General features: G+C 43.3%; 1 protein-coding gene across 8 annotated transcripts in view; it reads left to right on the plus strand.

Moving 5' to 3' along the window:
- Itsn1 (intersectin 1) overlaps nt 1–25217 on the plus strand; it is a 184238-nt gene that overhangs the window by 11683 nt on the left and 147338 nt on the right. The window contains exon 1 of one of the 8 annotated variants that reach the window (XM_036204124.1): nt 15157–15254. The exons of 6 other annotated variants lie outside the window; for them this stretch is intronic. The gene's annotated coding sequence lies outside the window, so the exon portion shown is untranslated. Of the gene's footprint in view, nt 1–15156; nt 15255–16290; nt 16310–25217 lie in introns of those variants that run through there. One more of the 8 variants, XM_036204126.1, reaches the window with a different exon arrangement.

Genomic DNA, 25217 nt, shown 5'->3' on the forward strand with positions numbered 1-25217 from the left:
TTCATTAAGAATACTCTCATGCGAGCATGGCTTTACAAATTGAAGGGTGATAGAGTGAGACAGACAGCAGCCGCATGCCCAGGGTGGCCTGCTGCACTGTAGAGAGCGCACTCGCTATCCTCAGCGTATTTCTCCTCGTGGAGACATAAACACAGGGAAATAGCAGAGAATGTCCGAGTAGTGCTGTCACAATAACTTTGGTCTTCACTCCTCGGAAGGGTTTTGGGAAGCCCCGGAATCCACGTGCTACTTTGAGAATTGTTGCCTTTAGCATAAAATCTGTACCTTTATATAGATGGCTCTGTGCTGTCTGCCCTCTAGTTTCCCCGCTCTGCCATCTACCCAGAATTCCACTCTCCTAATACCCGCACTTAAAAACGCCCTTTTGCCTCTTGGCCCCTCCTCCCTTCCTTTCTTCCTCCCCTTATGTTATTTCTCTATTCCCTGTTATTATTGGCAGCATAGGGGATTGAATGCAGGGTTCGCACATGCTAGGCAAGTACTCTTGTGAGCCGTATCCTTGGGCTTCTCATCGCAGCAAGTTCCTTGTACACTTCCTTGGGCTGCTTCTACTCTGTGCCTGACACACCAACTGGGCTGGACTGAGCACTGTTGAAGAGACAGCCCTTGTAGCCTCAGCTACAAGCAAGCCCTTTTCCCTGTGACTCCCAGTGCTGAACATTTGGTGACACTCTTGCAGAGGGGTTCTTGGGAGTTTCTGTACAGTCCTGTTATTCCATCACAACAAGAAAGCCTTTTATATCCCTCTTGGATTGACATTCTTTTTTTTTTTAAAGGTTTATTTATTTATTATGTATACAGCATGTATGACCAGAAGAGGGCACCAGATCTCAATACAGATGGTTGTGAGCCACCATGTGGTTGCTGGGAATTGAACTCAGGACCTTTGGAAGAGCAGTCAGTGCTCTTAACCTCTGAGCCATCCCTCCAGCCCTGGATTGACATTCTATATGTATATGTCGAAATGGGGTTATCCCAGGATGTAAGACTGGTTCAGTGTTTGAAAAACTGATGGTGTACCACACTCACTTGCTAATATAGAAAAACTACACAATTATGTCAGTTCTCTGAAAAAAAAATTCTTCTGAGAAAATTCAGCATCCATTTATGATAGAACTTCGTTAAACTTGGTAGAACTTCTTCAGTCTGATAAAGGACATCTACAAGAGCCGATGCCATTAAAAAATAACTTTAAAAAACCTCTTTTATTCTTGAACAATTTCCTATGTCAACAATGCGTCTTGGTCATAAGTACCCCCAGCTCTTCCTTGCCACTTCCCCTAAGCGTCCCCAACACATACCCTCCCTGCTTTACATCCTCTCGTTTTTTTGTTAATAAACCACTGAGTTCTGTTAGTGCTGCCTGTTGGAATGTTGACCACCGATCTTGTTGACTTGTTATTGTGCAGGTAATAGCTGTAGAGACTTCAGGGTTCAGTGGTCCTTTCATGCCTTAAAGACAGCATTTCATGGCATTTCCCTCTCCTACGGCTCTTACATGCTTTCTGTCCCTTTTCTGTGATGTTCTCTGAGCTGGGGCTCATACAGATGTCCCATTTAGGGCTCAGCTCCCATGTTCAGCACTTTGACCCGTTGTGAGTCACTGCAGAGAGATGCTTCTGTGGCCAAGGTGGAAGGTAGCACTAACCTATGGGTATAAGCATAAACGTGTTTTATTTTTAAATTAGCTCACTTTAGATGTATGGGTGATTTGCTTGCAGGAATGTCTGTGCATTGTGTGTGTGCCTGGTGACTTTGGAGGCCAGAAGAGTGATTGATGGGTGATGTCATTCTGTATGCTGTGGATATGTGTTGCTCTGATTGGTTGATAAACAAAGCTGTTTGGCCAATGGTGAGGCAGAATAAGGTTAGGCGGGACATTCCAACTAGAGAGGGAGGAAGGAGAAAGGCAGGAAGAAAAAACGCTGCTGCCGTCGCCAGAAGAAGCAAGATGTAAAGACACCGGTAAGCCACAAGCCACGTGGCAAAGTATAGATGTATAGAAATGGGTTAATTTAAGATGCAAGAGCTAGCTAGCAAGAAGCCTGCCTGGCTACAGTTTAAAAATAATATAAGCCTGTGTGTGTTTATTTGGGTCTGAGCAGCTGCGGGACCACAGGAGCCAGGTGGGACCAGAGAGATCTTACAGCTACAGAAGAGGGTGTTAGATCCCCTGAAACTGGATAGTTGTGAGTCACCATGTGGGTGCTGGGAATTGAACCCAGGTCCTGGAAGAGAGGCCAGTTCTCCTAACTTCCGGGCAACCTTTCCAGTCCCCAAGAATAAAAACATGACAATATGTCATTTAGCAAAATAGTAATAGTAGTCATTCCCCTGGGCATATGACCAGGTTTACAGCACCAGGCCTGAAGTCCTTCCTGTGGAATTGGTTACTTCATAACTTTGATGCCACTATTGCTCCAGTGGGCATGTGTTGTCTGGCAGGTCATTATGTAGTATGCAGGGTTGGCTGTGGGGATGATGGTGATGTCTTCTCCTCCAGTGGCCTGGCGGATTTTCCTCTCCTGTGGAAGCTAGTCAGCAGGGACGAAGTTTTTAGGTCAATTCCAGCTTGGTTCTCTTTGTCCTGCCTTCAAAGTGTGTTATGTCTTTAGCAGTAGGGTGTCACCATCTAGTTCTGTTCGGCAACCAAGAGCAAGGACAAGTAGCCTGGGGGGGGGGGGCCCTCCCTGACCAGTATCTCGTAGGGAAGTATCCCATGCCTGGTACCGAGATTTTCATTTATTAACACATATATTCGGAGAGAATCATTGTCCAACAGTGTTGGAAATCTGTGTTTAAACTCCTGTTCTTTTAACTATATTTTAAATTAGATTACAAAGTAGTGAGCTTCTATAGCTTTTCTAAAACTTTACTTTTTTTTTCACTATTTATTTATTTGTATACAGTATATGGTTGCTGGGAATTGAACTCAGGACCTCTGGAAAAGCATTCAGTGCTCTTAACCTCTGAGCCATCTCTCCAGCCCCCTAAAACTTTGTTTTTATTTATGTGTATGTACCTGCTTGTCTGTTTGTGCATAGCATGTATGCATTGCCTGCAGAGGTTAGGGGAGGGCATTGGGTCCCCTGGAAATAGTAATAGGCAGCTGTGAGCCACTCATTGGTAGATATAGTGTGATTCGATGGGAGCTGCAAGTACTCTTAATCACTGACATTGCTCTTCAGCTCCACTGTGTGTGTGTGTGTGTGTGTGCGCACGGTTAGATTAAGTTTGGGGAATAAACTGATTCCTCCTAACAAGGAAGGAATTTTTATTTATTTATTTTTTCAAGACACATCCCCAGTGTGTTACCTAAGAGAAACTGTTGAATAGGAAGTAAGATTTATTTTTGCTCACAATTTTGGAGGTTTTAGCCCATGGCTTCAGGCTCTGTTGCTGTAGGTGAGGCAAAGCTGAGCATCAATAAAGAATAGGTCGTGTAGCAGAGCAGCTCACCCCATAGCAGATAGCTGACACTGGACAAGAACTAACCAAGGATAGCATGTTTTCCAAGTGACCCTGCTCTTTCAAATTTCCACCTCCTAAAATAGCACCGCCATCCGGGGACAAATGGGGCCAAAGGCTCGAACACATGTGCCTGGAAGGGGCGACATTTCTTTTTTTCTTTCTAAAAATACTTACTTCTGTATCTTAAATTATTTGTATGTGTGTGTCTGCATGTGGGTATGTGCATGTGAGTGCTGCTGCCTGTGGAGGCCAGAGGTGTTGGCTCCCCTGGAGCTGGAGTTGTGAGTTGCCTGCCATGGGTGCTGGGAATTGAACTCTGGTCTTCTGAAAGGCCAGCAAGTGCTCTTAACTACTCAGACATCTCTCTAGTCCAGAGATACATTTTGTTTGTCCATTTGTTTCTTCGAAACAGGGTTTCTCTGTGTAGCTTTGAAGCTCTGTAGACCTGGATGGCCTTGAACTCAGACATCCACCTGCCTCTGCCTACTGAGTGCTGGGATTAAGGTGTGCACCACCACGCCCAGAGACATTTCTTATGCAAACCTCCCTACCTGATATCCTCTGGATTCTGGGTTTTATGCCACTGAGTCCATCAGATAAGTGACCTTTAGGTAAAGGATAGAGAGTCTATGCTGCTTCTGTGGAGGGTGCTTTGGAAGGAATTCCAGTGTTACTGACCCCTACTACCCAGGAATGTGCTCTGCACCTGCCTGATGTTTCACATGTACTGTCTCATTTCCCATTATTCTGTGAGACAGGATAGGGCCCTTATGGTGCAGGTAAGGAACTAGAACCCTAATTTAATAATAGACTTTATAAGTAGACTATTGGGCAGGTGAACTCAAATGGAAAAAAACAAAAAACAAAACCACAGCTATTTACTTGAATTATTTATCTAAATGATAGTATAATATCATGAAACAAGACTTGGTATGAATGAACTTTTTGTCAGTGTAAGTACATTTCAGGGCTTTAGCCTACATTTTAGATCTGGAAGGAACAGGAACTGTTTGGAAGTCAGAGCTCCACAGATGGTGAGCAGTTCCTTCATGCTTTGAGGCCCCTGATTCTTGGGACACGTGTGGTAGAGCTGGGTGTGCTGGCATGTATGGCTGGCTGTAAGTACTCCTCAGAAAATGCAACTAAATTCTAGCTTTATATTCCTCTTGATTTTATCATAAATTCTATTACCTTTTAGATTTCATCTGAAGAGGAGTGCCGCCTTTTAGATTCTGTTTTCAGAGCCATCGCTGATAGGAAATTGTGTTGTAAATTGAGGTTCTGTTAGATGGCCTGGTCTCTGGCTGGCACCTGGGACCGTTTAAAGATACTAGTGGGAAAGAGATGAGGAGGTCTGGATCGCACTGCTGAGAAACTGCCCTGAATAGTTTTGTCTGGTTCAGAGATGTTAGCAAAGATCTAAGTCAGGGTGACTCACTTATTTGTTTGGGGTGTGTGTGTGTGTGTGTGTGTGTGTGAGACAGAGAGAGACAGAGAGAGAGAGAGACAGAGAGAGAGAGAGAGACAGAGACAGAGAGAGACAGAGAGAGAGAGAGAGAGAAAGGGAGAGAGAGAGAGAGAGCTGGAGAGAGATCTAACTTTAATAAAGGAGCAACTTCTAAAACCAACGGTTACTTAAAAAATCTGTGCAGATGTGGGGGCGGGGTTGGCACTTAAAAATGACATGCCAGCAATGTAGCTGTTGGTCTTTTTCAAACGTGCTTAATTGTCAGCAGCGGGACAAAGTGTGTTACCATTTCAAGGCTGAGAGGTGGTAGAGTGAAGAAGCTGTGCGGCCCCTTTGGGGCCAGGACATGTTTCACTGTGCTGTGTCTCCACCTCACCTACAGGATGGATGGCGGTTCTTGTCCTGTGAGATTGTTGTGAGGGTGGGCAAGCAGTTAGCACAGAGCTTCACTATGTAGTAAGCACTCATAAGAAATGACAATTTTACCATCACCTGTAATCCAAGCCTGGAGTGTGGACTTTATGGTAAAATGGGAGGAATTATATGTTGTTTACTTGCAAGAACATTGTCAGACCTCAAATAACTCTTCAGCTGTTGATTATCTGGAAGAATTTCCATTTCCTTTAACCTGGGGAGAAAGAAGAGGACCAGATGTCTGACAGGCTTAAAGTGTTCCATTTACTCACAGAAAACAATTGGACATAATACTTGCAAGTCAACAATAAAAAAATAAGCCAATTAAAAAGTGGGGAAAAGGTATGAATAGGCACTTTTCCAAAGGAAAAATGGCCAATAAACACATGAAAAGATGCTCTCAACACAATAAAAACAAGATTCCCCTTCACGCTCGATGGCTATTGTTTAACAACAACAGAAACAAAAGCGGAAGCTGCCAAGTGGCAGTGAGGACGCTAACCCAGCAGAACCCTCAGTGGTTGGTGGTGGGAGTGTCAGTGTGCTGCCTGGAAAGCAAGTGCTTGCTCATCAGCAGTTAATATGGAGTTATCATATGGCCCGGCAAATTCCTTCCTGTGCACACAGCCAACAGAGTAGAAAGCAGGCATTCACATGAGAAAGGGCGTTCACAGTGGCAGTGTGCTGGGAGTGATCGTTGCACCTCATGAGGGATATACTCAGTGTCCCTGAGCTGTGTGCTTCAGCTAGAATGGTAGGTCTTATGTATACTACATCACTGTACAATAAAGGACAGAAATGCAACCTCACACTTGTCTTAGTCATGGTCAGAAGCAAGGTGGCATGCAGGTAGATAAGGTGCTGGAGAAGCATCTGTGAGTTCTGCCTCTAGATCCACAGGCAGCAGGAAGAGAATGCCACACTGGGTGTGGCTCGAGCATCTGAGACCCCCAAAGCCCGCCCCCACAGTGACACACAAGAATACACCAACAAGAACACACCTCCTCAGAGTGCCACTCCTTATGGTCCAAATACTTGAGTCTCTGGGGGCCATTCCTATTCAGACCAGCACAGCACTTATTTCTAGTTTACTTAGTACTGATTTGCCTAAAATAATTTGTTAAACTCTACTTTGGGTCATTTTGGGAAATTATTTCAGTTCAATGAAATATTTTGTAATTCCTTTCTTGTCTTGTAACCCCAGAAAAGGTGGGAAAAGAAAGTAAGCTGTGAGAGTTTTGATATCACCTCCTAGTACAAAGTTATAAAAATGCAGAGTGGTACCCCGGGGCTCCGAGACCCTGAAGCAGACTGCAGCCTCATGTTGCTTTTACAGCCGTGCTTACCATTCCGTTCCTCCCTCATTCTCCAAGTGCACAGTGTGTTTTCCAGATGCGCTATGACACAGGATGATACCATCCATCCCTTTGTGACTGATGGTTTAAGTGCCAGTGTGTGGCTGTTTTGCTTTGTTTTTACTGAATTATCTAAGGTAAGCTCTTTGGGACCACCAATATATGAAAATAGAAAGCCAGATAACTTTCTGAGTCACTAGATTTGGGACCCAGATGTTCTTTTTAGGACATAATAGATTTCCTGTTTAGGCAAAGGATCTTGGTTATTGGTAAACCATCTTTCAAACCTGAATACATTTTACACTAACTTTGTCATAGTTAGCTCCCCAACTTTTAAAGTTTGTAATGCATTTTAAGAATGATAATGACAACTAGTATTTACTATTTGTTATGTCTAGGCACTATTCTAGGTAATTCTGTGGATAATCTTTCCCTGAAATGGCAGAATAGGTACTGTTACTTGCATTTTATGTCCAGGGTGTAACATAGTTAAGTAACTCACCTCTAAAGCCACAGCTGGTAATTGGCACATATGGCCTTTGGACTCCTGGTATCTGTCCTGTTAGCACTAGGGTGTGTGTTTTTTCTTACAAACATTGCCTAATGCAGCTCTCTGGCAATGCAGATGTGGGATTTCTACTTGCAGATGCCTACACCTTATCTCATTGTAGTGCTGAACCTAGAGGGTTGGGAGAGGGGATGGGTTGGGCTGCTCAAGGCAGGGGCTCCCACTAGGAGGTGGTTGGCTGAGAAATGGGGGTCTAGGACAGGAGGATGAGGAGTTAGTTATAAGGGGCCAACTGAGCCTTGTGTCCTGGCACTTCTGGTCCTGTTTGCTGATTGGACTTTCCCCTGGAGAGTGTCTGGGCGCAGGGCTTATAAGAAGACCTCTCACCTTTTCTGTGACCCTTTGGAATGGGATACATTTTCACCATTTTCTTCAAACTACATATTTGGGTCATGCATTTATCTCATTTGAACTTTTAAAAGGGCTTTGCTACCAACCAGAAAGGGAAAAGGTTGAAGAGAAGTGGTATTTAGAAAGATACACTTTTAAAAAGGGTTTCAAAGCATTGTTTATTTTATCACCAGTTAGAAGAAATCCCAGAAAGGTACATTTTAAAAAAATTAGCAGAAACAGGCTGGGGAGAGCCTAGTGGATAAAGCTTTTGATGTACTAGCATTACTTTGGGTCTCTAGCTCCTATATAAAATCTGGCAGGCATGGTGGGTTTTTTTGACACAGTTCTAGACACACCTGGGAAAGGGCATCTGTGGTGGTTTGAAAGAAAATAGCCCCAAAGGGAGTGGCACTGTTAGGCGTAGCCTTGTTAGAGTAGGTGTGGTCTTGTTGGAGGAAGTGTGTCACTGTGGAGGCTGACTTTGGGGTCTCATATATGCTCAAGATACCACCCAGTGTATCAAACCACTTTCTGTTGCCAGTGAATCAAGATGTAAGAACTCTCAGATCCCTCTCCAGAACCATGTCTGCCTGCATGCCTCTATACTCCCTGCCATTACAATAATGGACTGAACCTCTTGTAAGAGTTGCTGTAGTTATAATGTCTATTCACAGCAATAGAAACCCTAAGAAGGCATCTCAACTGAGGAATTACCAGTGTCAGATTTGCCTGTCTGTAGAGCATTTTCTTGTCTGCTTATTGGTATAGGCATCCCCAGCCAACTTGTGGGTGTTGCCATCCCTAGGCAGAACAGCCAGGGCTGTGTAAAAGGTAGCACAGGGAACAAGCCAGTAAGCAGCACTCCTGTAACCAGATGTTTTCTGTCCCTACTGCCCTGTCCCAAATACACAGAGGCTTGTATGATTTATAAATGCTCGGTCAATAGCTCAAGCTTGTTACTAGCTAACTCTTAAGTTTAAATTAACCCATTTCTATTAATCTGTGCATTACCATGTGTCTCATGGCTTTACCTGTCCTCTAGTAGATCTTGCTTCCTGGGTGGCTGGCTGGCATCTCTCTTGATCCACCTTCCCTCTTCCCGTCATTCTCAGTTTACCTTTCCTGCCTAACTTCCTGCTCAGTCACCAGCCTCTTTGGAGGCCCCCAGAGGCTTTCTAGTGAGACCTTACTCAGAGTCAGAGAATCTGAGCTTGCTTTACCCAGCAGGGCTGCATGTTTGGCCTGGGACATGTTTACCAGGTGTTTGGAAGGGTCTACACTTGCCTGTACTTTGTGCTTTGATCTTGTAAGGGGGGGGGGAGCTTTAGCTTCTCCCTTTGGCATATTATACAAAGCCCTTTTGAATAAAGCTCTGGGGGCAGCTGAGTATTGATCCAGGGCCTTCCCAAAACTGTCCTGTGTCTCTGTCTTTCTCTGCGACGTCTTTCTATCTTTCTACCTAGTATTATATTCACAGAAGGATTGTTCTACACCATTTTCCCTTTTTTGTCTAATTAAAAAGGAAGGTTTTAACCTTAATATAGTAAAACTATATACAACAAAAACAGTTATTAAGTAAGAATTACAGTAACAATATCCAATCCATTTGCATTTGTCAAAATTAGAGAAAATAATTATCTATCTTGGTGAGTCTAAAGTTTTGTATCTAATTTACTGTCTATTATAACTAAGGAAAATTACAATTATTAACTATTTGGTCTTCAACTCCATTGAAGACCCCAAAAGGGTGAACTGTTACCTAATGACAGGGACATCAGGCTGCCTGGACAGTCAGCCAAAGTTCCTCTGTAATGTTGGTGCATCCAACTTTGGCCTACAGGCCTAGCATATCTGACAGACTTTCCTGTGAAGCAGGAATTTTGAAGGACTGTCCTATTGTCTTGGTAAAGTTCAGCAGTTGCCTTTCTTGTGTCCTGTTGGTCCAGTTTGGACAGTAACTGTCAGCAATCGAGGCAAGGGCAGTTTCTTTGCCCACATGGCTAGCTTTTACCATAAAGAAAACAAACTCCATACAGAGTTTCTTCGATGCCTATCATCTTCCCTGAAAGTAGACCGGTGCTGCCAGGAGCAGACCTGTCTCAATGTCATGAAAAGCCTTAGGTTTTTAAAAACATTAAATGCCATATTCTGTAGGTCTTTGAAATGTCTGAAGAACACCTATCAATCTAAATATAACTGTGTATGACCTTGAAAACATGCCTAATATGACTATAAGTTTGACTGTTATAGATGACTGCTAATCTGTATTTCTTAATTACATTTTTAAATGAGCTGTATAAACATAATACCTTAAACAAGAATAGAAATATACATACAGTATAACAAAGTTAACTTTAAATTTGTATCAATAAACAAAAATCCATACCAATGTTTAAGATCAATAGTTGTTTTTTGGATTAAAGTAGATTAAGTAATATACTCTTTCATCCGGTCATTTCTATATCCTCCCTTTTTCTTTTCAGAACAAGATCCCTGAATCTTATCTCCTTTGTTTGGCTATTTTCTTTTTTCTCTTTTTTATTTTTATTTTTTGGTTTTGGTTTTTCAAGACAGGGTTTCTCTGTATAGCTCTGGCACCTTTCCTGGAACTCACTCTGTAGCTCAGGCTGGCCTTGAGCTCATAGAGATCCACCTTCCTCTGCTTCCTGCATGCTGAGATTAAAGGCGTGTGCCACCACCACCTGGCTTTCGGCTATTTTCTTGACCATTACCAATAACAACTTGTAACCAACAACCCCTTAAATGATAATAAGTATCCATAGCCCATCTTTGGGAATGTGGGCATAGTTCTCTAGAATACGTCCTGCTGATTAGGGATGCTGGTAATCTTTGGGGAACCCTGAGAAAATTTAGGATTATGGTTATGATTGGAATATTCTGTGAGGCTGGATCATCTCAGCCAGCAGCCTTGCACCTGTTCTGGATGCAGAACTCTGAGGAAACTGCAACAAAGGCATTTTGAGATGCTGGATCACCTGGGCCATCTGTTTTCATTTTGGTGTCTCGTCCCCTCATCCTGAAAATACATGAACTTTTAAAGGTAACTTATATATCTGAATTAATACCAGTATAAACTGTGAATTGTACACAAGTCAGCCAAAGATAATTTCTTGTTATGTGTTTGAGCAGGTAAAAATATACATAACGTGTCTTACAGTTCTTCCAGGTTTAATTTCTTACGTCTGTAGTCAGGATTTCAGGGGGTCTTCCTCGATCAAACCTGGTTTTCTTTAACTTTGAATGAATCCATGGTCTTTTATTTTCTGTGGAAGTAAAAGCAGAACCTTTTTTTCAAGTAACATATCTTCTGACTTCTATTTTAAAGTCAGGACATTTTCAGAATATATAGGTTGGTTTAATCCAGCAGCGTTTGTAATCAAATGTCTCTTAGCTATTGCTCCTTCCTCTGAAGTCAGAAAATCAAAAGACAACACAATAACATACAGCATCTAGACTCCCTGTGTATATTCCATCTTCATGTGGCTTTTTTCTTTTATATTACTTTATTTCTCTTTTAAGGACTTTATTTGATCATTTTAAAACTATATTTTTTTAATCTATGAATGTATATGCTCTTTTTTTTCTCTCTCCCAAGCCTACGTATATTTTTTTAAACACACTGTGACCTGTTTAGAGATTTTAGTCTGAATCTGTCCTTACTGCGCATCTGTAACCTTTTTTGTCTGTGTGAGCAAAAACCTGCTGTGTAACTTACATCATGGAGGGCTGGTGCTGGCTCCTCCTGCTCAGTTCTCTGAGAGTCTAGTCTCATGGCGGAGGCATGTTTACCATTCCAACTCTGGGAAGTTTCTGGGTACATGCCACCACAGAGTAGTGTGCCACCTACTGCTCAAACTCCATTTAAGTGGCAGCAGGCCCTCTTAAAGGGGCTGCCTGTTTTTGCTGCTAGCACTGAGCCAGAAAGCCATCTTTTAAAGGAACCATGCCTCTGCTCACCACCCGCAAGCAGAGCCCACTAGAGAGAAGGCAGCTACCAAGAAACTGTGCTTGACTCCATTCTTGTGTGTCTTTAGAATCCTTTTTAAAACTTCATCAGTTTATTTGTCTGTTTGTTTGTTTGTTTGTGGAAATTTCGGCCACATATTGGAATGCCACATGTAGGTGGAGTTTTCTTTCCTGGGAGCCAATTCCAAATTACCATACAGAGGCTTACATTAATTGTAAATGCTCAGCCAATAGCTCAGGCTTATTACTAACTAGCTCTCACATTTTAAGTTAACCCATAGTTCTTATTTACTCTCTGCCCTGTGGCGGTATCTTTATTAATGTGGCATGTTCATCTTCTGGTTCCTCTGCATCTGGCTGGCTAATCCTCTGACTTTATCCCATCATTCTCAGAAGTTTGGCTTTCCCGCCTAACTTTATCCTGTTGAGCTATTGGCCAGTCAGCTTGTTTATTGAACCAATCATAGCGACATATATTCACACAGTGTACAGAAGGATTGTTTTACAGCATACTCCTCCATAGTCTTTGCTTCAGTTCTTGCCTTCAGGTCCTTCCTTGCCTTGCTACAGTGATGGACTGTAACCTGTAAGTCAAATAAACCCTTTCCTTTTCAAGTTGGTTTTGCTCTGTTTTTATTAGCAATAGAAAGCAAACAGGACAGCAGCCCTCTTGTGATTCTAGTGTTCAGGAGGCAGAGGTGGGATTCTCAGCATGACTAGACCAGCAGAAACTGCCCTCTCAGAGTTGAAGGAGAGACCGACCTCAGTAATAATAAAAAGCGGAGAGCCATTGAGGAAGACACCCCACCCATATCAACCTCTGGCCTCTACACATATGTGCACACATGATAATTCATAATATGTTCATGCACAGCACACATAACACACACAGACACACACACAAAAGAAAATAGAAAAATGAACAGAAACAAGAATCACAAATATTAGTGAATAGCTTCGTGTTAGTACAGCAAATGAGTTTTGGAGGTTCAAGTCCAAAATTGATTCCTGTTGATTTAGGCAGCTAATGAGAGAGCACACCACAGTGGGAAGCACTATAGAGGGTTACTCAGTCTTGTATGGGATGAGGAGAGACATCCCCTAAAACACACACCAAAGGCCCATACCCCCTTCAAGGGTGTGGTCCTAATGGTGTAAGAGTCTTACATAAAGTCCCACATCTTAGAGGTTCACAGTGCCTCCCCACCACCACACAGTCATGATGGCATTGTATCATTAAAAATAAGCTAAGTCCTTAATCAGTAGTAAGGTATGACCAGATCTCTGAGGCTGAGGGATGGCAGAATGTTCCTATGATTGCCAAATTACCACATTGTAGGCCTTAAAGTGTGGTGGTAGGCATAGGAACAGGGCTGCTCAGCCCCTCCACCCTGTGGGGCTGAGGTCCATGTAGGGAAGTGGAATGACAGCTTGGGCACTGAAATAATGTAGGCAGTTTTCAAGATGGAAACACTCCATTAGTATCTACAATGGGCATTAGCGTTCTTTTCCTCTACAATTATCCTTTGTGTTGGGGCTTTTCCCTCCAGAGATTTTTCTGTGCTCACCAACCCCATGAACTACAACCTTCTGTTGGGTTCAAAACAGCACTGTATTCCTAACCCCAGACTTCCCCTGTAGAATATGGAAAGCTCAGAGCATGCCGTGATCTTGTGCTCTGTATGTCATACAGAAGGTCCAGAGAGTAGTAGGTAATTCCAAACATTTGTGGGGTGGAAGAGATGTAAAGATGTGCATTTAGGAAGGGTAACTCATCTAGGTAAAGATACAGATTAATGTATAGCATGATACCTGTAGTTTGAAAATATTTGTATGTATAGGAAATACGGCAAAAGTGAATTTCAGAAGATCTTAACACACAGAGGCAAGAGCATGTGTGATAACTATGAGAAGATGAATATTCCATTTTACTGAAGTTACCAGTTCACTATCCATATAAGGCCCTCTGTTCATTTACCAGCACCACCTAGGGAAAAATACCAACCCCCAGTTTTATATTAAGGTATTATATATTTTGTTTCTTTTCTTGTCTTTTTGAGACAGGGTTTCACTATGTAGCCTTGCTGGCCTTGAACTCATGGAGCTCTGCCTGCCTCCTGAGTGCTGGAATTAGTTAGTGTGTATCACCAGGCCTAGCGTATATTTTTATTATGTAGAACGAACAAAGGAAAAACCGTGGTGCTAGATTGCAGTGCACTTGGAGGGAGCTAGGTGGCTTTGAAGAAGTGATTGAACCATTCAAAGCCTTAACTTTAGTCTCTGTCATGTGTTTTAGAGAAGCTGTATATATGCGTATATGCTGTGGGCTGACCCCTGTCTGTTTGCCAGGATTTAAATCTGAAATGTGGGCTCATCATTTAATATCTGGTCGGGGAGCTTGTTGTACTAGGTTGAAGACTTTGGAGCCCCTTAGGAGGGGTGAGCAGCTATGGCTGCCCCAGGTTCCAGGGTCCTGATCTGCCACAGCGTAAAGCCACCACCTCGTGGTCTTGCTGCCATGCTGGGGTTTCCGCCACCACTGTGCTTCCCAGTCGTGAGAACTGAGATCTCACTGAGACTGAGCCAGAATGAACCTTTTCTTCCCTAACTGCTTCTGTCAGGTGTTGTGGTCACAGCACACAATAGTAAGTAGTGCACCTCTGCTTATCTGCAAGTGGGCAGCAGGCGCCTGAGGGCAGCAAGGGCATCTCAGTTGCTTGTCACCAGTGCTAGCTTGGTGCCTGGCTCTTTCGTCCTTTCAGCAAACGAATGTGGCATGTTTGCAATTGGCATTATTGGTGTTGGACTGCAAACAAACTTTGTTCTGTGCTTATTATGCCTGTACTTTGGGTCTCATAATAACCTACCCTGTGTAAAGAATTCTATGAACGAGCACATCAAACCTCAGCAGATCTAGCCCTAAGCGGGGCCCTTCATGAAAGATGAGAATATTTCTGAAGTGTTTTTTGTATACCTGATTGTTATGCTTCTCTCTAGATAGAGCTGTGCCTTGTTATTAGTCAGGAATCTACTTAGTTGGATGTTTGGGTGTGTAGCCCTGCCTTTGACTCTAATTACATGAGTTTGTAGCCAGTGTCTTGAGGAAGCCAGATGGGTTTGAACATCTCCGAGGCTGCTGAAGGCTTGAAGCCATGTCTCCAGGACATACTGGTTCTAATTTTCTGAAATCACTAAGGTATGGTGCTCATTCACTGTGCATCTATTCTTGTTTCAGACGTTTCTCACCTGCTAGAGATTGTGTGGCTCAGCCTCTTTGGATGACTTAATGTGCCTCTTTGGATGACTTTTCGAGAAAAGACCGTCAGATGTGATTTGCCTGTTTAGGAGACTTTCTGGATTTGGAAGGCCCAAGCAAAGCATGTAGATTGAACAGGTGTTCCTAGACATCAGTTGGCATCCACTCGACTTGTGATGGGGTCCAAGAATTTGCATTTCTGGCAAGTTCTCTATTGACATTAGTGCTTTTGCTCTGGGCACCAGGTTTTGGGAAACCCTGAGCTAGTGTGGAAGATAACTAGAGACAATAATATGAAGAGGACACCGTGTTTGGGGGCACAATCTCTTTGTGTTCCCCAAAGAACCTGCAAAGAAGGAGTAAGTCTTGACATGACACCAGGTGAGCAAGTGGTGACGGTCCTGACAGTGGAGGTGCAGGAGATCTGGAAGCAGTCCAGCCTCCAGAGTCGCATGCCTCATTTAAATGAGGAGAGCTGTGTGCGCAGTGTTGAAAAGACAAAGTATCTAAACACACTTTATTTTTGACGATACTTTGGCAGCTTTTGTTTCATTTTCATTCAGTGTGTTTTATGTTAGAAATGAGGTTTTGACTGTTAAAGCAAATTTGCTGAATTGAAGGGTGAAGGGTGTCAGCAGTGGCAGTGCCATTACCTAACTCTTGGTGTTCACTGCCAGAGATCGTTTATGTGGCGTCTCCATTGATGTCCAGTACTCTGATTTTTGGAGCTCAATTTTTTCGTCAAATGTATTTTCGTCAAGTGTAATTTTGAAGCTCCCCCACACCTGTGTCATTTATACTTTTTGAATTTCTGCTCTTGTCACAGTTTTTGGGGGTGGTTAATCTTTTTATTTTAAATTTATGAGCCTCCTTATACTTTATATTAATTCTTATGTTGCATGTTTCAAACATCTATCCAAAACTGTGATGGCGTGTGCCTGCTTCCCCAGCTGTTGGGAGGCTGATGCAGGAAGTTCACATGAGCTTGGGAGTTTGAGCTCAGTTTAGGTGACATAGTGAGACTCATCTCAGAACAACAACAAAACCCTGACTTATTTAAAGACCTTAGTAGATGTAGTCATAGGCCCCTACCTGCTAACCACCATTATCTTCCAATTTTATGACTTAACCTTGGTGCTTAAAGAGAACATTCTTTCTCACTCTGAGATTTTATAAATATTAATCTGCACTTTCTTTTACTATACTCTAATGGCTTCATTTTTTCTAATAAAATCTTTAAGCCATCTATAATTTAGTACAAGCAAGTAGGTGTATTATGGGTAAATACAGCTTACATGTTCTCGGTGTTTCGTTATTTTTATTGGCTTTGTAAATGGCAGATTCAGGTGAAGATAGAAACGAACTGTTCAGCTCACACTTCTCTGAGTTCTGGGAATGCTGAGAGAGCCCTGGGAGAGAAGGCACAGGGAGAGCAGGTGAGTGTATGCTATCTCGGCAGCTCTTGGGCCCTCACAGGAGGCAGTTGTAATTGATGAATTGATGTAGCAAAAGCAAACTTGAGGTAGCCCTCCCTGATCTGTGCCCCCAGACCTTTCCCATCCTGGGAAGTGGTTTATCATCCTCCTCATCACACCTTTTTTTGGGGGTGAGGAGATGCTCTTATCTCCGGGCCGGCCTCTAACTCAATGTATAGCTGAAGATGGTTTTGACCTCCTGATCCTCCTGCCTCAGTTTCCAGAATACTGTGATTACAGACAGGCATGTGCTACTATGTCTTGCCCTCACGGCTTTTTCCCCTGCCGCCCACATTGTATCGATGCCATGTCTTGAAGCTGTCTCCCGAAGCTCACCATTCTAAGTGAGGAGTCTAGCCACCACTGTCTTCTGTGCTGTCTGCCCTGGTTTCCTCGGTGTCTCCAGTTCCTGTTGCCTGTGACAGTGTCCCATGAGCAGCGTCTGCACTGCAAAGCAGGGTGCTATTCCCTCCTTAACCCTGCAGAGGTTCTTGCCCCACCTCAGATGAGGACTGCACTCTGAAGAATGTGCTTGTCCACCTGCTCTCACTCGTTTCCTCTTCTGTATTTCCCTGTCTACTTTGCTTGTATCAGCCAAATTGCCTTCGTCTCTTGAACAGGTTTCTTGGGGTCTTTGCATTGGCTGAACCTTCTCTGGGATCCAGAAGCTGCTCCTATGTCTTCTCAACTCGTTCCGGACTCCCAGTTGTCTGTCACAGGATCATGTCGCTTTACTTTGGTAGTTCTTCTGTTCTCCGTCAGGTGGGCTGGGAAGCCCCAGTACGTGAGTCCCTCCTTTCTATTGCTAGGTGAGAACAGGCCCAGGTTACCTTCGGGGACTGCTCCACTTCAGTCCGCAGCAGTTCAGCATTTTCTTCCTGCCCCTGCATGCGAGGGTCGGGACTGCACATGCTGGACAAGAGCTCTACCACAGAGCTACATCTTCAGGCCCAGCTTCTCCGTCCTGAGCTTCAGTGTGGATTCTGCTTTCAGAAAGTTTTCTTGGTTGTCAAAAGGTCAAAAGTTTAAGGTTAATTTGCTTACACTTGAAGCCTCTTCTAAGGATATAAGAGAGAAAACATTTTAATATGATTCCTGTCACTGCTTTGTTTTAGAAACATATTGGTATATGGTTCCTGACATTTTTTTAACCCAAAGGGACAAGCACAAATATGGCATAGTAATTTAAATGTTTCCTGCCCAAGATCACGATTTCTGTACTTCTGAATTACAGCCTGGAATTTAATCCTATAATTAGGAAGTTTATGGTACTAGATCATGTTATTTCACTATTTTTAGAGTACTTCCTGAATTCCAAGCCCGTGCATCTGCATAGCCTTATTATGAGGAGGTATGGCTGGTTTGTTCTTCGTGTGTCTAAACATGTTACCCTTGGCTGTGTGCACGTGTGTTTTCACATACTCTGTGTTGTTGTGTTCTTCATTGTCTTTGCTGGAACTTCACCCCTTTTCAGTAGCACCTCCTTCCTCATGCACGAGGATGCTGCCGCTCAGTAGCAGTTGAGTCTGGCATCAGTTCCAACTCAACTTCAGTGTTTCAATGTTTGGTTATTGTTTACTTAATTCATCTCAGTTGTGCAGTAAGCACGCTCGAACCTTCCTTCCTGCAGTTGTTTGTGGAGTTTGTGGGGAAACGGGTAATACAGTTATCACTCTTGGGCAGCGCTTCTCTGTACTACTCGGGTTTCGCTGGGTGCCATGTTTCTAGGGTGTCCTTTGAGTTTTATTCCTGCTGGATTGACTCAGGATTCCAAACGCCCAGGCTCAGCGAAGGAGCCTTCCCAGACTTCTGGAGGACAAAGACACCAGAGTTTGTGACCCCATTCTCCGAGGACCTGCCATCACCTGCCTTTTTTTATACGTTGCTGTGCGTCAGCTCTGCTAAGCTGTGTTGCAGCACCTCTCCCCCATCTCCAGTTTACAACAGAAGCTCATTTCTCTGGCCAGTGCCTCCTGTGGACACCATCCCAGAGCACATGATGGAAGGAAAGAGCCATGGCAAGACTCTGATTGGCTCACGAGTCCTTCTTGTGCTTTTCTACTCAGACTTCCTGAGCTAACAGCAGATCACATGGTCGCACATGTGCCCCACAGGCAAGAATTTAACTCCTGCAGGAATGTGCTGGCAGCATCTGGGAAACGGCAGATAGTTTTCATAATAGCAAGTCTGCTACGGTATGTCTTTGGAGGTAGTGACATTCTAAAAGGCTTCCTCAGACTTCTGATGGGTAGTCAAAGGTGGCTTTGTGGCCTTTAGCCTACTTTATCACTGTGAGGAAGAACTTTACTTTTAAATTACTGTTATTTTTTTAATTTTGTGTGTGAATGTGCATGCACATTTGTGTATATGCATATATATGAGTACAGGTGCCAGAGACCACAGGTGTCTGATCCTGGGCTTACAGGTGGATGTGGTCTGAACAACATGGACACTGGAAACAAAACTCAGGTCCTCTGCAAGAACAGTAATCAGTCAACCACTGAGCCATCTCTCCAGCTGACTAATTATATCTGTGACTCCTTTGGGGTGTCTGAAGACAGTGCGTCCAGTGCACGGTCGCTGTGTAATGAGTGTTTGTTGAATTAGGCAAAGAGTCCTGCTAATAACAATGAAGTAAACTGAGTATGTTTGTACTTGCTGCCTCGTGTGGCTTAGCTTGGGACAGTTTTATGGAGCAGTTTCTGTAATACATATCTTTTATATATAAAATGTTTGACATGATGAAAACGGTGTGTGTGCACGCATTTGTTTGTATATGTGCATCACATGTATTTTCCCTTTCTCCTTTTTCTTTAAAAGTTAACTCATTTCAGAAAATTGGGAAAACTTGCATCAAATACCAGTATGGTAAAGCCCCTGTTCTCTCTAGCTACTTAGAACATCTATTTAGGATTTGTTACATATTGTCTGTTGATTGTTTTTTTCTTCATAAAGTGTTTGGACATTGTCTACATCTATGGTCATTGTGATTGTTTAATTTTTCACTTTATCAATAAGTTTTACTTTTTCAAAAAAACGACTTTGAGGCAGGGACCCAGTGTGTAGACCTAGAACTCACAGAATCCCTGCTGACTCTCCCTCCCACACCTGATCTTTATCAACAACTATTGGAAGGTTAGTTTGAACTCTCCTTCCTGGGCTTTCCTCCACATAAACCGTTCATGGTAACCAAAACGGCACACCCCTTTTCACGGTAAGAATAGAAAAAACCAGAAGATTGAAAAGTAAAAGCTGAATGGAGAAGAAGGTGCCCATGTGACTCTTTGCATAAGGGGTCAGCTTCTGGTCAGTCTCTGCTAGACTCCAGTAGACGCCTCCATTAGAAGCCATCGAGCAGGTAACCCGTGCTTTAACTTGCCTGGGGAGGGCCCTGTTTATTGAAGGCTGCAGCATTTTTTAGCTAGCAAGTGATCTTTTTCTTTCTCTCTAAGTAAGCCATTGTACTGGTTCTCTATGCCTTGTTCTCTTTATTCCCAATCTCAGAAACACAGCTTGAGTCATCTGGCCCTACCCTGCTGAGGTGAATGAAACATTTTTGTCAGTTTAGATTGGGAATGTAGTTATCCCCAGTAAGGCATGAAGTGAATTCCTTGTGGATATGTTACTAAAAGGTTCTTTCTGTGCCTGTTTTACAAAGGGGTCTGATCACATATGAATGACACACTATACACTTACAAAACTCCAGCATAACTCATGCTTACTGCGCCTCAAAATACTTTTTTTTTTGGGGGGGGGGTTTGAGACAGGGTTTCTCTGTAGTTTTGGAGCCTGTCCTAGACGTCGATTTGTAGGCCAGGCTGGCCTTGAACCCTTGAACTCACAGAGATCCACCTGCCTCTGCCTCCCGAGTGCTGGGATTACAGGCGTGCACCACCACCGCCCGGCCAAAATGCTTTTAAATACTTCATCCAGTCAGTTAGGAATGTGTGCAGATGCTAACTTAAATGCTGTGTGCTTGCTGGTAGCAGATGCCCGTAAGTAAAGCGACTATCACATCAAAGAGACATGGGTGGGAAGGAGTTGCACCAGCCGCCTGAAGCACCTCTTAGAGACCAGTGTGAACCCTGCATTAGCTTGTGTTTTCACTCCAGGGTTTATTTTCATTTCCTCTGCTCTATTAAAGCGTTTTGCTTGAACCAGTACTTGAGTGCTTTTAACTGATACTGTCTTAAAGGATCTTGAAGAAATGTGATTCAGTGATAACTTTGTTTCCTTTATGCTACTTATCTAATCTGACATCGGCCTCCTTTGAGAAGTGTCCATTTTGAAGGTTAACTCACAGGGCAGACATTAATCTTGCTTGTCAAGTGTCTCCTATCATTCTGGAGTCTAAATTGTCCCTTTTTTTATTGGTTAAATTTGTTATTTGACAGTTTCACACAGGTACCTGATGTGTACTAACTACTCTCACCCTCCCGTCCCCCGTCTCTTTGCCACGTCATGTCTGTCTGTTTTGTTTTGTGAGTTTACTGAGTTTGACCTGGGTTGTCTGTCGGTGTGCTCCGGGTTTGGAGCTTTCCGTTGGAACCTGGTCCATCTGAGAGCACGTGGTTCTCCACAGCACTTGCACCACTATTACACAGGTGGGGGCGTCTTGCTCAGGTAGTTGGTTTGTGTTTGGTTCATAGGGTTCACAGATGGGTAAAGACTGATGGTGCGTTTATCTCCTGCAGCATCCTGCATAGCACCTTCTGGAACTTTAGGAGCTAGACAGCAGGGATGAAGTTTCCAGCTCTGTTCTAGCTTGTTTCTCTAAGCCTCGCAGTAAGGCATGGGATATCTTCAGCAGTAAGGCCTTATCCTCTAATTCTGACGGACAGTAGAGTTAGGCAGTTCTGTGCTGCTGCTGCTGCTGTGATACGGCGCCGCCGCCAAAAGACCTCACAGAACAAAGCATTTATTTTGACTTATGCTTCCAGAAGGTTAAGAGTCTTGGTGGGAGGCATGTCAGCAAGCGGCAGATAGGACAGCCGGAGCAGGAACCTGGGAGGTCGCATCTTTAACTGCAAGCAGAGAGAACAAGTGGGAAGTGAGGCCTTACTGCAAACACTCGGTGCTATAATTTCTTCAGCACGTCTGCACCACCAAACCTCCCCAAAGAGCAGCTACACCCGAGAGCCAGGTTTTTAAACCCCTGGATCTGTGGGGGCATTCCTCATTCAAACCCAAACAGCTAAGAAGATCCTGCATGGTTAGGGGACTTCAGAGCCTCACTAACTGTGGAGGGCCTCCACTGGGACTGGGATTTTGTTTAATCACTCACTGCCTCTAGGGTCAGCGTCGTCTGGAGTCTAGATTAACTGAAGTCACACATCAGAGTCAATTCTATTGGAAAGAGAGAGAGTGATCTCTGTGACCTCTCATTTAACCCTAGCAAGGTAGGAAAGAGTAAAATTTTCAAATGTGAAATGGTATATCTATGAGGTCAAGGGAATACATTAAATTTTTGTTTCATCTGGGGGTACAATAGCTCTGGTATATTTAAGCATTTACTAGGCTTTATATTTAAAGCCAGAATTGAGGTAGACACAGTTTGTTTCCCCAGGATATCTTAAAATTTCCCCTCATTATCTCAGGAGTATTGATTTGTTTGGGGGTTGAAGAGGGGAAAATGAGCATTTCTTTTAAATTAAATTCATTGTAATGATGAGGTGGAAAAGAGAGCAGTAATTTACCAACAGAAAACTCACAGCCCAGGATGATGTTTTATGACTTTAAAGAAATGAGCTGGAGTGGGTACACCGTTAATCCCAGCACTGAGGGAAAGGCAGGCGGATGTGTGGGAGTTGGTCACCCGCCTGACATTGCAGACTGCAGGATGGATAAAAGTATAAGGAGACAGAGGGAAGAACATCTGGGAGAAAGGAGCTGCTGTTTGTGTGAGATGCTTGTATGTAGTCAGGGCTCTCCTCTCTTAAACATGGAAATTCCCAAGGGCCTTCAGGTGTAGTCGTCCTGTGTTCCTTTGGCTGTGTCTTATCTGATCCTGTGGGGGGAAGAATTACTTCACCCAGAGTTGCCTTTGAGAGGAGTTAGACATGTTGGGTGTATTTCGGAAGAACCTCTTAACATTGTAATAGTATACTAGCTTTTAAAGTTTCCTTGTAACAATGAGGCTGGAAAGGAACAAATAAGACACTTAAAGTTTATCTTTTATCTTAGCCATCCTTGACAAACTCATTCTTCTGAGTCAAAGTGTAGAGAAAGAAAGTTAAGTATCTGAGCTCTCCAGGTATTGGTTGACTCCCTTTTTTTGTTAAACCTATTGCTTTTCCAGCTAGTGTGTCTTTCTGTGTGTTAGCCTTGCACTTTACACTGAATTTCTTCTATCCACTGAAGGAGAAAGCTGTCAGTTGCTGTTGGTGAGTGTGGGAAGTACATTCTCACTGTCTAAAATTTCTGTATGTCAATGGATTTGGTGGTAATGATAACTGTTTCTCAGTCTGCTCCTAAAGAAACATAGATCCCTTGGACTGTTGAAGATGGTTTTATTTCTAACCCTGAAGCCAGGGAAATCTCAAGGTCTACCTTGTCTTACTTACTACACTTTGGAGGGTAATTGGAGACCTGGCATCTGAGGGAGCCTGAGATACTGAGCTGACTAGACCAGAATCTAACCAGCAACGTGATTAAATAAATCAGTAGCCAAGCAGAAGTAAGGATGTTTACATTCTACCCATTTCATGGGGGTGTTGTTAGAGTCACTATAATTAGATTAAAGAATGTAGAACGTGTCTAAGCTTTTCACAGATGAGAGCTATATAAAAAGCCAAGTGTTGTTAGCATCTCATTTCTTGTCTGTGACACTAGAAATGTATGTTGTGTTCTCTAATTTCCTGGTGTACGTTCTAATAAACGTTTTGAATTTGTGGTCTTGGTTGGGAGCTATAAAAGCCTTCAGTCCTATTTTTAGTTGTTAGTGATGAGTCTGGATGTGGCTAAGTTAATAGCAAGGTAATTGAAGTGGGCGTGCTAAGTGCTCACCTGCATATCCTTCTGACCTCTCCACTTTCAGGGTTGAGTTACTGTTTACAGCGACACACTTCACCAGGACTGGGCGATCCGAATCAGTTTGCTCCTTATCTGGCTGTCTTGTGCCCAGTATTTGTCCGCTTCTACCTCTCCTCTGCCCATCCCTTTTATCTTCATGGATGGTCTACCTGGGAAAGATGAGCTGTTTTCCAGCTTCCCTGGGAGGCACCTGCACTGAGGCAGTCTGATTCACGTAGAGTCTGCCTCTTCCAGGTTGTAGAGCGTAGACCCCAAGGGTTTGAGCTGGTGGCTTTCCAGGGACGGGAGTCCTCTTCCACAAAGTGGGTTTCTTCTTTTCTTACTGTTAATGGTCAGGTTTTGTTATGTTTAGAAATAAATAACCATTTAGGACCTAATGAGATGACATATAGAAGCAGCATTCAGAATATGTAAATGGGACAGTTGCCAGGCTTCTGGAGTGCTTGACAATGGCTCTCATTTTATGTACAACTTGAAAAGGCATCTCATGACAGACACCTTGTTTTTTTAAAGGTCCTTAAAACCAGTAATAACAGGCTTTGATACTAGGAACGTAAAACAAACAGGCAGCCTCTGATGTTAGCAGAATTTGTTTGATTTTCAGGTCAAATAAATGAAGACTGTTTCTGCGAATAGTGTGTTTTATTGTGTGCAGATAGAGAGGACCCTTCCAAACATTTTGACTGTTGGTTCTGTAAGGGCACATTTATGGAAAGCGCTACCTAGTTTCTTTAGAAGAAAAAGAAACACAAACAACTTGCCTCCTGTGTGTTAAAATGTTCAGCTTGATATTTTGATTACTTTTTTATTTTCTTGCGAAGGTATAAATTGAGTCTTATTAATTGTACTTTATTTTGTCTTTTTCTTAGAACCCTGGGTAACTGGTGTGAAAATTATGTGGATGATCTTACATACAAAGTGTAATAGCTAATAGGTCATTGCTGTTCTATTCCTTGCAACATAGTTGGTATCAAAGTAAGTTGTGAAATCATTTCTTTTTGCTTTAGTGTTTAATTGTTGCTTTAAGAAATGAAAATTGTTTGAAACATTTATAGGTCTTTACTATAGGAGGAATCAGAGTAGGAAAGAACCCTTGGTTAGTTCTGAATTTATATAGTTGAGGACTTAGTGGCTGCTGGAGATAAAGGGGTGCTCACATGGCTCACTCAGTACTTCATTCAATACACAGTTTCCAAGCGTCTATGTCCCAGCCCCATGACAGATGCCGGCAATCCCAAGACAGACCCTTGCTCTCAAGGGAATAGTCTTGTATGAGAGTCAGTAACAGCAGTCTTCAGCGAAAGTCTACACCGAGCATGCAAAGAGCAGAGAAAAACCTCTAGACTCTTCCTCAAGACAGAAAGGGAGGCAGGGAGCCTGGGTGTGGTTGCACAAGGGAAACCACTCTCTCTGAGGCTGACGTCAACAAGGCCACACCTCCTAATAGTGCCATTTCTTATAGGCCAAGCATTCAAACACATGAGTCTATAGGGGCCATACTGTGTGTGTGTGTGTGTGTGTGTGTGTGTGTGTGTGTGTGTGTGTGTGTGTGAGAGGGGGGCGAAGGGGGGAGGCACTAGAGGATGCAAATAGCAGTTCACAACATTGAGCTAACAGCAGCAATCTTGCAGAAAGCAGGCTAGGGGCTTGTACATCAGAAATGAAGGATGAGGAACTTGTTCTGATATAAGCATGATTAGCTGTCAAGGTGAGGGGATTCTTCCTAAACTGCTTAGTAGAGTATCTCTCAAATCAACCTAGCAGGCTGAAGACAGGGAGGTGGAGGAGGGACGTGTTTGAGAAGGCTCAAGAAGCCTGGCTAAAGTTGGGTCAGGAT

Source organism: Onychomys torridus, chromosome 12 (genome assembly GCF_903995425.1).
Source record: "Onychomys torridus chromosome 12, mOncTor1.1, whole genome shotgun sequence".
NCBI lineage: Eukaryota > Metazoa > Chordata > Mammalia > Rodentia > Cricetidae > Onychomys > Onychomys torridus.